Raw genomic sequence first — 10,934 nt, 5'->3', positions numbered from 1 at the left:
ATTACAATTGGCAGAGGAAGAAGTAAATGTGTTTAATTTGACACGTTCACAAAAATCTAAACATGTAAAAAAAAAAAAAAAAAGATTAAAAATACATATTTTTAGTTATAAAGCAGATTGAAGAACAAGAGTAAATGCCCAAGATACAGAATACATAATCCAGATAATCCGTTCCTAAGAATCCATTTATCATCTTCATGTCTCTAGTCTAAAGCAGGCCTGGAGGTGGTTAGGGTTTGAACGTGAGGTGCGGAAGACAAGTGAGTCTTTCATGGGAAGGTGATTCAAAGCACTCTATCTCCCGGTAACGACTGTAGATCATGATTACTCAGAGCCCTGACATCGGCCGCTCACACGCTATGTTCCGTCAGACTGACGCACAGATGAATGCCGGCTGCTGGAAACATTAATTTCGCGTTAAATCATGAGGTAGTTGAAGTAATTAACGTCAATGTCAATTCTAAATAGTTGTTAATAACATTCAGTATTATATTCAAACGAAACCGCTTTTAGGTTACATTCATCATCAAATAGTTGTCTTTTACCAATAAACGGTATTTAGCCTATATCAATATAACAACATGTGCTCGACCTACTCTAGCCTAATCTATTCCCCAAACATAGGCTAAAGGATATTATAATCATATCGCTATAGTAAAAAAGTATTTATAAACTACATTTACCATCATGCTTTGCTCCCCTGCGATTGGTACCTCGCATCTGCGCCACTTCAAGCATGGCTCATTCCTACTCTGACTCTCCGAGAGTACAGTAGGGTGAGTGCACAAGAGGCTGTGTGATTCCAAGGCGCACTGATGTAGACCTACTCTACCATCTGTCGAGAAGGATTCTATTACTCCCAATGATGGAATTGACCATATAGATTTATCCGCTCAACAACAGGAGTTTGTAAAGTGTTTTTTTTTTTTAAAGCTTCTCCGTGATCATACGTGGTGGATTGTTCGTTCCCGTTATGGGAGGAAAACACGTGGGGAGTTGTTATTATTTTAACTTTATCTTGTGACTGCAGGTTACCTTTTGTGGATTGATTTTCTGGATATTGGCTGCTGCTCTGTCATTGTCTACCTATAATGAACCTGCAGGATCGTAGTCTACTCCAACCTCCCGCCAAGAGAGGTTCAGGGCAGGGCAGTGATCCCAGCGGTCAGTCACCACCGGTCTACGAGTCTCCAAAGGGTATCACCGTTGCCGCTGGTTCAATTTCAGCGGAAGTTGTCAACTTATTGATGGGCAATGTCATGTCACGTTTTTTGGTGACTTTCCTGGATGTTCTGAGCGCTCTGGATGATAATGGATGATATTGTTATGAGCTATTGGAAATACCGTTCTGAGGGGATGGTAGAAATTGTACCAACGTTTCATGGATTAGCAGCTGGTGATGTGATCATTCTGAGAGGTAAGTTGACAAAGAAAAGCTATATTCGCAGTTGTCTTTTTACCCATCAAATGTGATGTTCATACTGCCGTATTTCAATCGCTAATTAAAAGGTGTTGTACAACTATCCACTTCAATGGTGTGACCGCTTTGTACGTCCGAAGTGGGAATTTTTCAGACGCTGGGAAGTTCTTCCCGTTCACCTGCACCGTGATCCGTTATTCCACTCTAAACGTTGAGACAGAGCGCACCTGCGCAAGTCTCGAGAATGAAATAAGTTCAACAAATGTCAGACTTTTTGCAAGTGTTTTAAACTTCTACCCATTGTCGGCAGCAGAGTAGGTACATTGTTGTCAGACCTTGTCATAAACTCGTGCGTAAAGTATTTATGAATACACCTGCACCAGGTGTTTCAGTGCTACAAGAGCGAAACCAAAAGAGTGCTGAGTGGTCGGTTGCGGTCAGTTTCAAAACTAGCGGATATTCGCTAGCAAGTGTGCACTCTACTTCAACTGTCCTCAGGTGTGACTGCTTATGTGTGGTTGAAATCAAGGGAAGTCTTTAAGTGTTGGCAATACCAGGGGCAAATGCTTCCCTGAGGCAAAACAACCAGCTCGCTGTTCTGCTCTCATACGCACTCCTGTCATATAAAGATCATGACATCATCGTCAGTGACCCCTGTATTCCCCAGAATTTTATACCAGTATGCTGGTGCTGTCTGGGAGGGAGCTGAAAGCATGAATGGAGCTCTGAGGCAGCTGGCTGGAGATGGTCGTCCATGTGGCTCCCATCTGCTTATGAAGCATCTCTGTCTGGTGTTACACCCTGGTTCACCCTTGATGCTGTGTGTGTGTGTGTGTTTTTGTGTGCGTGTGTGTGTTGTCTGTAGACTTCTGGATATGTTAACCTGCTTTCCTGAATGCACAAGTGGAATCCACATTGTTAGGATGTGAAGGATGTTGTGCTCCTGTCACGCACACTAGAGTCACCCTCGTTAAATAGTTGACAGTGACAACGCGTGCGATCGTGTGTGTGTGCTTCTGTGTATGTATTGTGTTTTAAGAGCTTCCTACATCCTTAAGCCCGAAACACACACACACAAACACACACACTCATTTCTCCAGTTCCTCCGCACTAAATCATTCCTTCTATTGTTTGACGAGGGGACAGAACCCCCACTATATGTCAGTATACAGCACACAACCCCCCCTCTCCCTGCACCCCCTCCTCCATTAAAACCTTCTCCAAACAAGACCCCCTTTCTCCTCTGAAGAGGGACCCTGTCCGACGCCAAGTGACTCTCATGGCCAGCATTGATGCAGGGACACTTGCTCCACAAAAGGAGCTGAAGTGTCAAATCAACTCGGTCAGAACCCCCCCGACACACAAGAATTCCTTTATCTGCCTCCCCGGGAGGAAGACAAAGGCAGACTCTGTGTCAGCGAGCGGGCCTTGCCTCGACACTGCCTCTCTTTTTCACCCAGCACTCGTCTCGCCTCTTCCTCCTACTCTTCGCGTCCGTTTTTTGTTCTGGGACGAGGGAACGAGGCGATGGGCGTCTGTTTACGTGACCTCTCTCCAGCCAAGTCTCTGCCCAGCACAAGGCCTACACCTTGCTCTGACACGCTCTCTCTCTGACACACACACACACACACGCCGAGAGGCATGCTAATACTCATCGAGTATAAGATTGCAGGAGATCTTATTTTGGTGGCTATGTTTTTGTCTTTGCCCCAGACCATGAAATGTCCGGAATGAAGGAGAGAAAGAGGGAGAGAGAAAGACATACATACAGACACACAAGACAGACACACAGAGAGACCGAGAGAGACAGAGAGAGACACAGACAGAAACGGACATACAAACAGAGAGAGAGAGGAAGAGAGAGAGAGAGAGAGAGCGAGCAGTTAAAGAGGAATGCCCGTCTCTCTGTTGCTGAGCTAAGCGAGCTGCTTGCGATGCCATTCGATATCCTTGTGGTGAGCCGCAGAGCAGAGCAATCCATGACAGGGTCAGACTCACTTAACAAGTCTGGATTTACTCCACTCAGGAACTCATTCCCTCATCCCCCGGCCCTCTTGTTCTGAGCTTGTCTGAAACCCTCACCCTACCCCACACAGGATCGACAGGGTTGCCAAGTCGAGCTTGAATCCTTCAGGTGAGGCGTGCTCTCTCTCATGTTCACCACTCCATAGACACAGCCGCATTCCAAACACGATACGAAAAGAAGACGCTCTCTCGCAGGATGGCCAATGGCAGAGTGGACGCACACGCAGTCTGTCACTCATCCAAGTGACATAGTCTTTGAGTCTAGAAAATACGAAAACAACCTCATCTCACAAACACTGGGACAACGTCTTAAGACAGCGCTGTACACACAACTCTTGAACAGGCCAAGCAGGGCCAGATAGAGCTGGGTCTACCCCAGTGACAGGCCAGTGCACCCAGCCCCAGGAGGTGTCCTTGGCTGAGGGTGAGGAGGGGGAGCCCTAACCCTGGTGTCCAGGCACCCTGGAGGTGTCCTGGCCCAGGGGTGAGGAGGGGGACCCCTGGTGTCCAGGACCCCTGGAGGTGTCCTGGCCCAGGGGTGAGGAGGGGGACCCCTGGTGTCCAGGACCCCTGGAGGTGTCCTGGCCCAGGGGTGAGGAGGGGGACCCCTGGTGTCCAGGACCCCTGGAGGTGTCCTGGCCCAGGGGTGAGGAGGGGGACCCCTGGTGTCCAGGCCCCCTGGAGGTGTGCTGAGCTGAGCCTGGGATGTGGAGAGGGAGCCCCTAGCCGTGGCCTCCAGGCCCCCTTAGAGGGTGGACAAGGTAAACAGATCGAGTTCCTGCGGTCCAGCCTGTTAATGATGTGTTTATGGCTTCAGGTTGAGCAGTGATTCATCATGTCCCACCACCTTAGGTTCACCTCACGCCTGGACCTGCTCCTTCCCAGTGCCCTGACTGTGTACGTATTGTGTGTGTGTGTGTGTTGGTGCCACATGACCTCTTCGTGAACTTGGGGTGGCTGTCATGACTGTTTCAAAGGGCTGAGCGATGGAGGAAGAGAACACTTCATGAATGACCTAACGGCCTGTTTTCAAAATCAGCGGGATTTCTTGATGACCTCATTTGAATCGACCGGGGAAATACTGGTTTGACTTGGAATGCAGAAATTCCCCTTGTCGAAGAAATGAGACACTTGTCGAATGATCTCACCCCGGCTTGAATCAACAATCCCATGACTATCAATTGAACTAGCAAAACATATCCGAATATCACTATGTCCCCACGTTGGATATCCACACTATCCATCCATCCACTTGTTCTTTGTATGTTGTGTGTGTGTGTGTGTGTGTGTTTGTGTGTGTGTTTGGAGTAGTCTCTAAAGTCTGAACAGGAGAACTATCATTTATTAGTGGTGGGGGAACAATGGGCAGCTTGTCTCCGGGGTGGTGGGGGCTGGTGGTGGAGTCAGGGGGGCCTGGGGGGGGGGGGGGGGCGGGGGGGGGGATGGTGGCTGAGATTGGGCAGCAGCCTCCGACCAAGAACAAGCCCCTGTCTGATGAAGGGAACTGCTGACCCTTCCTGAGCAAAATGGCACCTTTGTTCTGAGGTGTATGTGTTTGCGTGTGTGTGTGTGTGTGTGTGTGTGTGTGTGTGTTGGAGAGAGAGGGTCTGAAAAGCTGGGAAGGTTGTGTAAAGCGCCTTTTTTCCCCCTCTCCCAGAGAGGAAAAAAGTTTTGTGATTTTCACTCCATTTCGGATTTTCTCATGCTGAGCTGTTAGGTGTGTGTGGGGGGCGGGCGGGGGGGAGGGGGAGGGTAGGGGGGTATGTTTTCTACAGCCTGTGCATCTCAGAGAGCTCTGTCAATCCCTGTCCATTCAGGGCACACAGGAGTGGATAGGAGACATTTTCCCTGTAGAGAGAGAGAGAGAGAGACAGAGAGAGAGACAGAGAGAGAGAGAGAGAGAGACAGAGAGAGAGACAGAGAGAGAGAGAGAGAGAGAGAGAGAGAGAGAGAGAGAGAGAGAGAGAGAGAGAGAGAGAGAGAGAGAGAGAGAGAGAGAGAGAGAGAGAGAGAGAGAGAGAGAGAGAGAGAGAGAGAGAGAGAGAGAGAGAGAGAGAGAGAGAGAGAGAGAGAGAGAGAGAGAGAGAGAGACACCCATCAGAACACTAGACCACAACATCACCCCTCCACCAGAACACCTCCGCAATCACACCGCCAGAAACACATACACTTCCTTATGTTTACACTGGCTGGTTGCCAGACTCTGAGAGGTGTATCCCTCCTTGAAGCTCAGGGAAAACGATTGTCTTCACCTGCTGTTGTTACTCATGAGGGAGTGAGGTGTTGTTTAAACAGGGGTGTGTGTTTGTGCTTGTGTAGCGTCACATTGGTTATTTACCACAGGATAGCACAGTAGGAGAGGTGGCCCCACCTTGAGCCAGCAGGGACATCATGGAGGTGTGTGTGGGAATGGGGCCGGTAATTATAATGGGAGTGGGGAGGATGTGGCGAAACCATAATGAGGGCTTAGAATGACTCTGCAGGGTTAAAACAAGATGCGGTTGGTTCACAGTCCCTTTCATACGGCCCTGGGTCATCGTTTAACTAGCTGCCTCGACCGGTCAACCTCCAGTTCCCCAGACCCATGCTGCCGGGCTAGAACCGTGACCAGGCTGGCTCCTTGGTTTCCCACAGCATCCTCACACACAGCAGAAGCCCCGAGGGCGGGCCGAGAGATAGCAGAGGAGAGAGGGCTTTGACTGGGAAGCTTGTCTCCGTGGAGATCATCTCCTGACTGGAGGAGCTCTTCAGTGTCTCACCTCTCCTCTCTATCACTTACTTCTGTCTCTCTGTCTCTCTTTCTCTATTTCTCTCTCTCTCTCTCTCTCTCTCTCTCTCTCTCTCTCTCTCTCTCTCTCTCTCTCTCTCTCTCTCTCTCTCTCACTCTCACTCTCACTCTCACTCTCACTCTCACTCTCACTCTCACTCTCACTCTGTCTCTCTCTCTCTCTCTCTCTCTCTCTCTCTCTGTCTCTCTCTGTGTCTCTGTCTTGCACACTTGCAGTCTCTATCTCCGTGAATCTCTCTCCCTCACCTCGTCTCTCTCTCTCTCTCTGCCCTCACCCCGAGCGCTGAGACAGACAGTGAGCGAGGGAGAGTACAGGACCATCTCTGTCATGCCGGACAGACAGTGTTTCATTCAGACAGGCAGCGCTGGAAGGGCCCCAGCCAGGGCCCCTGGAACGGAGCTGAATGAAGGATGCTGTCCTGTGCAGCCAGGAGTTAGACAAACACTATCTCTGTCTGACAGACCTGGGAAGAGTCTGGGCCGAGGTGAGCTACTCCACCTGGCTGCTGAGAAACTGTGTGTGTGTGTGTGTATGTGTGCCATGTACCTCCTTATGTGCCTAGTGCTCCTTCACAGTCTGGATAAGACCAAGGTGTTCTGGGAGTGTGTGTGTGTGTGTGTGTGTGCGCTCTTCTCAAGAGACTCCCAGGCCTTCTCTGGGTTAAAGGCATTCTACATACCTGGAATTCCAGCAACACACACGCACAATATATCTCTGTCTTTCTCTTTATCTTCGTTGGTGTCTTTTCATTCTCTTGTTTTGGAGGGAAAATTCCTGTCTTTATATCACAGTGTTCTGCTCTCACGAACATCACATTCCTGTGGACATGTGACCACACAGACACACACACACACACACGCCTCCACTTGGTGTGTTTTTGCCATGGGAAAGCAGGGTAGATAGTTCTACCTAATGTGAGTGAGAAAGCCCCCCCTCCACCCCCCGCATGGCCTCCTTGGCTTCCTCAGTGTCTTTCTACTGATCCCTCTGTCCCCTCCTCGGTCCCTTTATCTCAGCCTCCGTGGGAGCAGAAAGGAGACATTTTTAGTGTGAAGAGGAGCGTGTAATGTCCTGTGCCCCCCCCCCCCCCCTTCCTCCTATGACCTCCCAGAGGACAGAGCAGACCACCCCCACGCAAGAGCACCCACGCCGGCTCATAGAGAGGCCCAGAGCATCCGTGTGTGTGTGTGTGTGTGTGCGCGCGCGCAAGCATGTGTGTGTGTGTGTGACCCATGGTGGTTAGCAACAGGTGTCTCAGGTTGACACAGTCGCAATGTGATCAAGGCTCTGAAATGACTTGACATTCACTTTTAGTAAATACAGTTGGTCATGTGACTGCTTTTAGCGATGTTTAGTACTTGTTGAGCCATGTCTAAGTTGAAATGTATAGTGGTTGAACGAAACAGGAATGCTGGTCATTATTCAGCTCTGGTGATGCGGAGTCGGGTCATTTAGAAGTCGGACATGCCCTGTAGTTTTGCTTAGTTAATGTTAGTCTTTGATGTCATCTAGTGGTTTAAGTTTGCAATAACACTCACTAAACGTTCTGCTGCAGTACCCAGTATGGCCACTACAATATTCAGGAGCCATACCTGTGAAAAATCATCCCTAAACAAATACAGAATGGTTTTATTGACTCTTATAATGTATCCAATTACGAACTCGTTTGGAGAACACCTGTTCCCTGGTCAACACTACTCTGGACGTTTTGAAGGGTTTGCACAACACACACGTGCTTTGCAGATGGCCCACTCCTGCACATGATGTGTCCAAAGACAGGGGTGGACTGACAGAGTGTGAGGCCTATCAGAGAATGTTGAAGGGGAGAACTTCCACTCTCGGGAAAACCTCCAGCTTCTGATCGCCTGCGATCACCCCCCGTGGAACTCTGGTGGAACTGCAACCGAATTCGGTACAATGGGGCTTACAGTTTTTCACGACTGCTAAAACACATTTCTTGAAACAGTCAACCATTTTCTCAAATCTATAAACACAAAACCAAATATTCCAACTCAATTTCCTAAACCTCTGACTATTCTGGCAAAATCAAACACTCGCCCCTAAACCATTTAATGGACCAATCATTAGACACGACACAAATAAACACAGCATCCAGGCCATGTAGTTACATGTAAAGACAAATGTGTTTATGTATACACAGTAAATGCATTTACGTAGCAATAGAGCATATGGATTTTGGATTTTTAAACCCTGGATTTTGGTGATTCAACACCCATTGACACTTCCTTGCTGTGTGACTATGTTACAGTAAGCCTGTGTTCTGCGCCTCTCTTTCACCAACCGTCTCTGGAGGAGGGGATCCCTCACTGAATTGCTCCTTCCAAGGTTTCTTCCATTATTTCTCCTCTAGTGAGTTTTTTCTGGGAGTTTTTCCCTGTCTTCCTTGAGGGTTGAGGTTGGCTGAGGGGCAGTTCTATGGGCGTATGTGAAGCCTTCTGTGACATAATGCCATTGCTTGTAAAAAGGGCTTTACAAATCTGTACATTTTATTTGATTTGCGTAAAAATATTACAGTAACCATCCCGACTGTACTGTCAGTACTGTCAACAATGAAAAACGGGGTGAAAACCCTCTGGTGTGCTGGATCCAGCCTTCAAAACACTCTGCATCTATGTCGCCATTTCCATTGCCTGTAGGAGATTTACCCTGGTATATGGGTTTCGGTCATAGACCTTCCACCGCCACACAGAGAAAAACATTTACAGTAAAAAATGCTTGTTGATGTGGAACTATTATTGTATTCGGACACCTCGGTGAGAGCTGACATTGTTCCATACCACCATTAGAAATAAGAGTGAACAATTTTGAGTCATCATGTTTTACAGATGACAGCTTTGTCGTAGTTGTGGTTACTGTTTGCAGCACAAGTGCATCACAGTGCAAAATGTGTTTAGTGAATGAGAATGTGTTTAGAGTTTTGCCAAAAGAGTGTCTGATTTGACAAATTGGTTTAGTTCACTGAACATTTGAATCAGAGAATGGGTTTAGTCTTTTAGGAATTGTGAAAAACCGTAATAGGACCGAACAGGCCAGGGGTGAATCTAGGTTCCCACGTTTGGGGGGGCTAAACCCCTAGATAAAACCCTAGATAAAACCTATAATTTTTCCTGTGACCCAGAAAAACTAGAGGGGTCTGGGGGCATGTTCCCCCAGAGGATATTTGTGAAAATATAATAATAATATATTCATATGAATCACTCTTCCCTACTTTGGGGATCCAGAGCCCCTGGTGGTCATATAGAATAACTCCTCTTGTGCCGAAAGAGTCTCATCAATCTCCTGAGTATGTAACAAAGTCCATACAGCAGACAGGAAGTATTTACTACCTGGCACTCTTCCACTCACTAACCACTCACACAACAACGTTAGAAAGGTCATATATGTTTGTTTTAACTCCAGTGGACTAAACTGTTTTGGACTAAACAATCACAGTCCTGTAGTAAAACAAAAACAGCAGTGCAATTCTACAATGTTGGTTGTAGGTGAGCTTCCTTAGTTAAGTCTAGTGCTGTTCACTGCTAGCGGACAAGTCAAACGGGATGAATTTCCATGTAGTTTAGTTAAATCCCATTTCATGTTGAGGTGTGCTACAGGAAATAATCCACTAGGTGTCTCTCTTGTTTCACTTCCCAAAGCACCATGCGTTGCCAGGCTGGTTCAGGGGAGTTTAGTTCCAACATTTCACCCTCTTTTCTCAACTGGGCCTCACCTACCTTCCTCCTGGAGAGCTACCATCTAGTACTTCATCAAACTGTATCCAACATGATTCACCTTATCAACCAGCGTATTAGAATCAGGCGCACTAAACCTAAAAAACAGCAAGAACCTACGGAACAGTAGCAGCCTCTAACCAATGTCTGAGTTTTAATGAGGTCAAACCACAGACATAAATCATAGCCCTGGCACATTTGAATAGTTGGAGTCGGGAAATGGTCCAATACATAGTTGGGTGTGTTTTTTGAATTTATTATTTGAGATTTGAACCTTGAGTACATGGTGTTACTACTCATGGTGTTACTGCTGTGGACGGTAGCTCTCCAGGAACACAAATTAAGAGCTGCAGTCTCGAAAGTGACCACTAGATGGCAATGTGGGACCACGGAAGAGAGCTGTGCGCGGCATGGTCTCTGTGATGTATGCACTAATGCATCTGAATTGGCTTCATTATCGTCTTATTGACCCTGATTGAGGCTCATCTCTCTTTGAAGATCAAAGAAGCGAACAATCTCTGAGAGTACCGGCGCTGATAAACCTCGTCTGAAACCACCATAAAGTCAACCGTGCCCTCTGGACATCTGTTGTTGTTCCTTTCTGGACCCCTCGGATCCTTCTGGAACATGAGGGCCTGCTGCCGCTGCCGACACTCAGTCTTTTATCTGGATTGGACCAATGTCGTTCGATCCGAGTTTAGTTTGAACATTATGTCAGGAAGTATAACAGAGGGCTTTTAAAGACATGCTTAGAAGCGAAAGTGTAGGTCTTACAGGTAAAGTAGAGCCAACTGTTCTGTCAGAAACCCAGTCAGGTTGCGCCTGTTTTGTTTGTTCCAGGAAACACACGGAAACTTGGCACCCGTCTGGTTCTCTGTTGGACCAGGTCCAGCTCCTTGTCTGAACTTCAGACAAGAGAAAAGAGAGAGAGAGAGAGAAAGAGAAAGAGAGAGAGAAAAAGAGAGAGAG

At 47.6% G+C, this 10,934-nt stretch overlaps 1 long non-coding RNA gene across 2 annotated transcripts in view; it reads left to right on the top strand.

The window, feature by feature from the left end:
* The first annotated feature begins 756 nt into the window (after nucleotides 1-756).
* LOC146253168 (uncharacterized) overlaps nucleotides 757-10,934 on the top strand; it is a 53,219-nt gene continuing 43,041 nt past the window's right edge. For both annotated transcript variants that reach the window (XR_014731647.1, XR_014731648.1), the window contains exon 1: nucleotides 757-1,417. This is a non-coding gene — a long non-coding RNA (uncharacterized LOC146253168). The remainder of the gene's footprint in view (nucleotides 1,418-10,934) is intronic.

The sequence above is a fragment of the Hypomesus nipponensis genome, chromosome 17 (genome assembly GCF_054491055.1).
Source record: "Hypomesus nipponensis isolate SF chromosome 17, ASM5449105v1, whole genome shotgun sequence".
NCBI lineage: Eukaryota > Metazoa > Chordata > Actinopteri > Osmeriformes > Osmeridae > Hypomesus > Hypomesus nipponensis.
The sequence above is the reverse complement of the archived record's forward strand: the minus strand, read 5'-3'. Positions and strand labels throughout refer to the sequence as shown.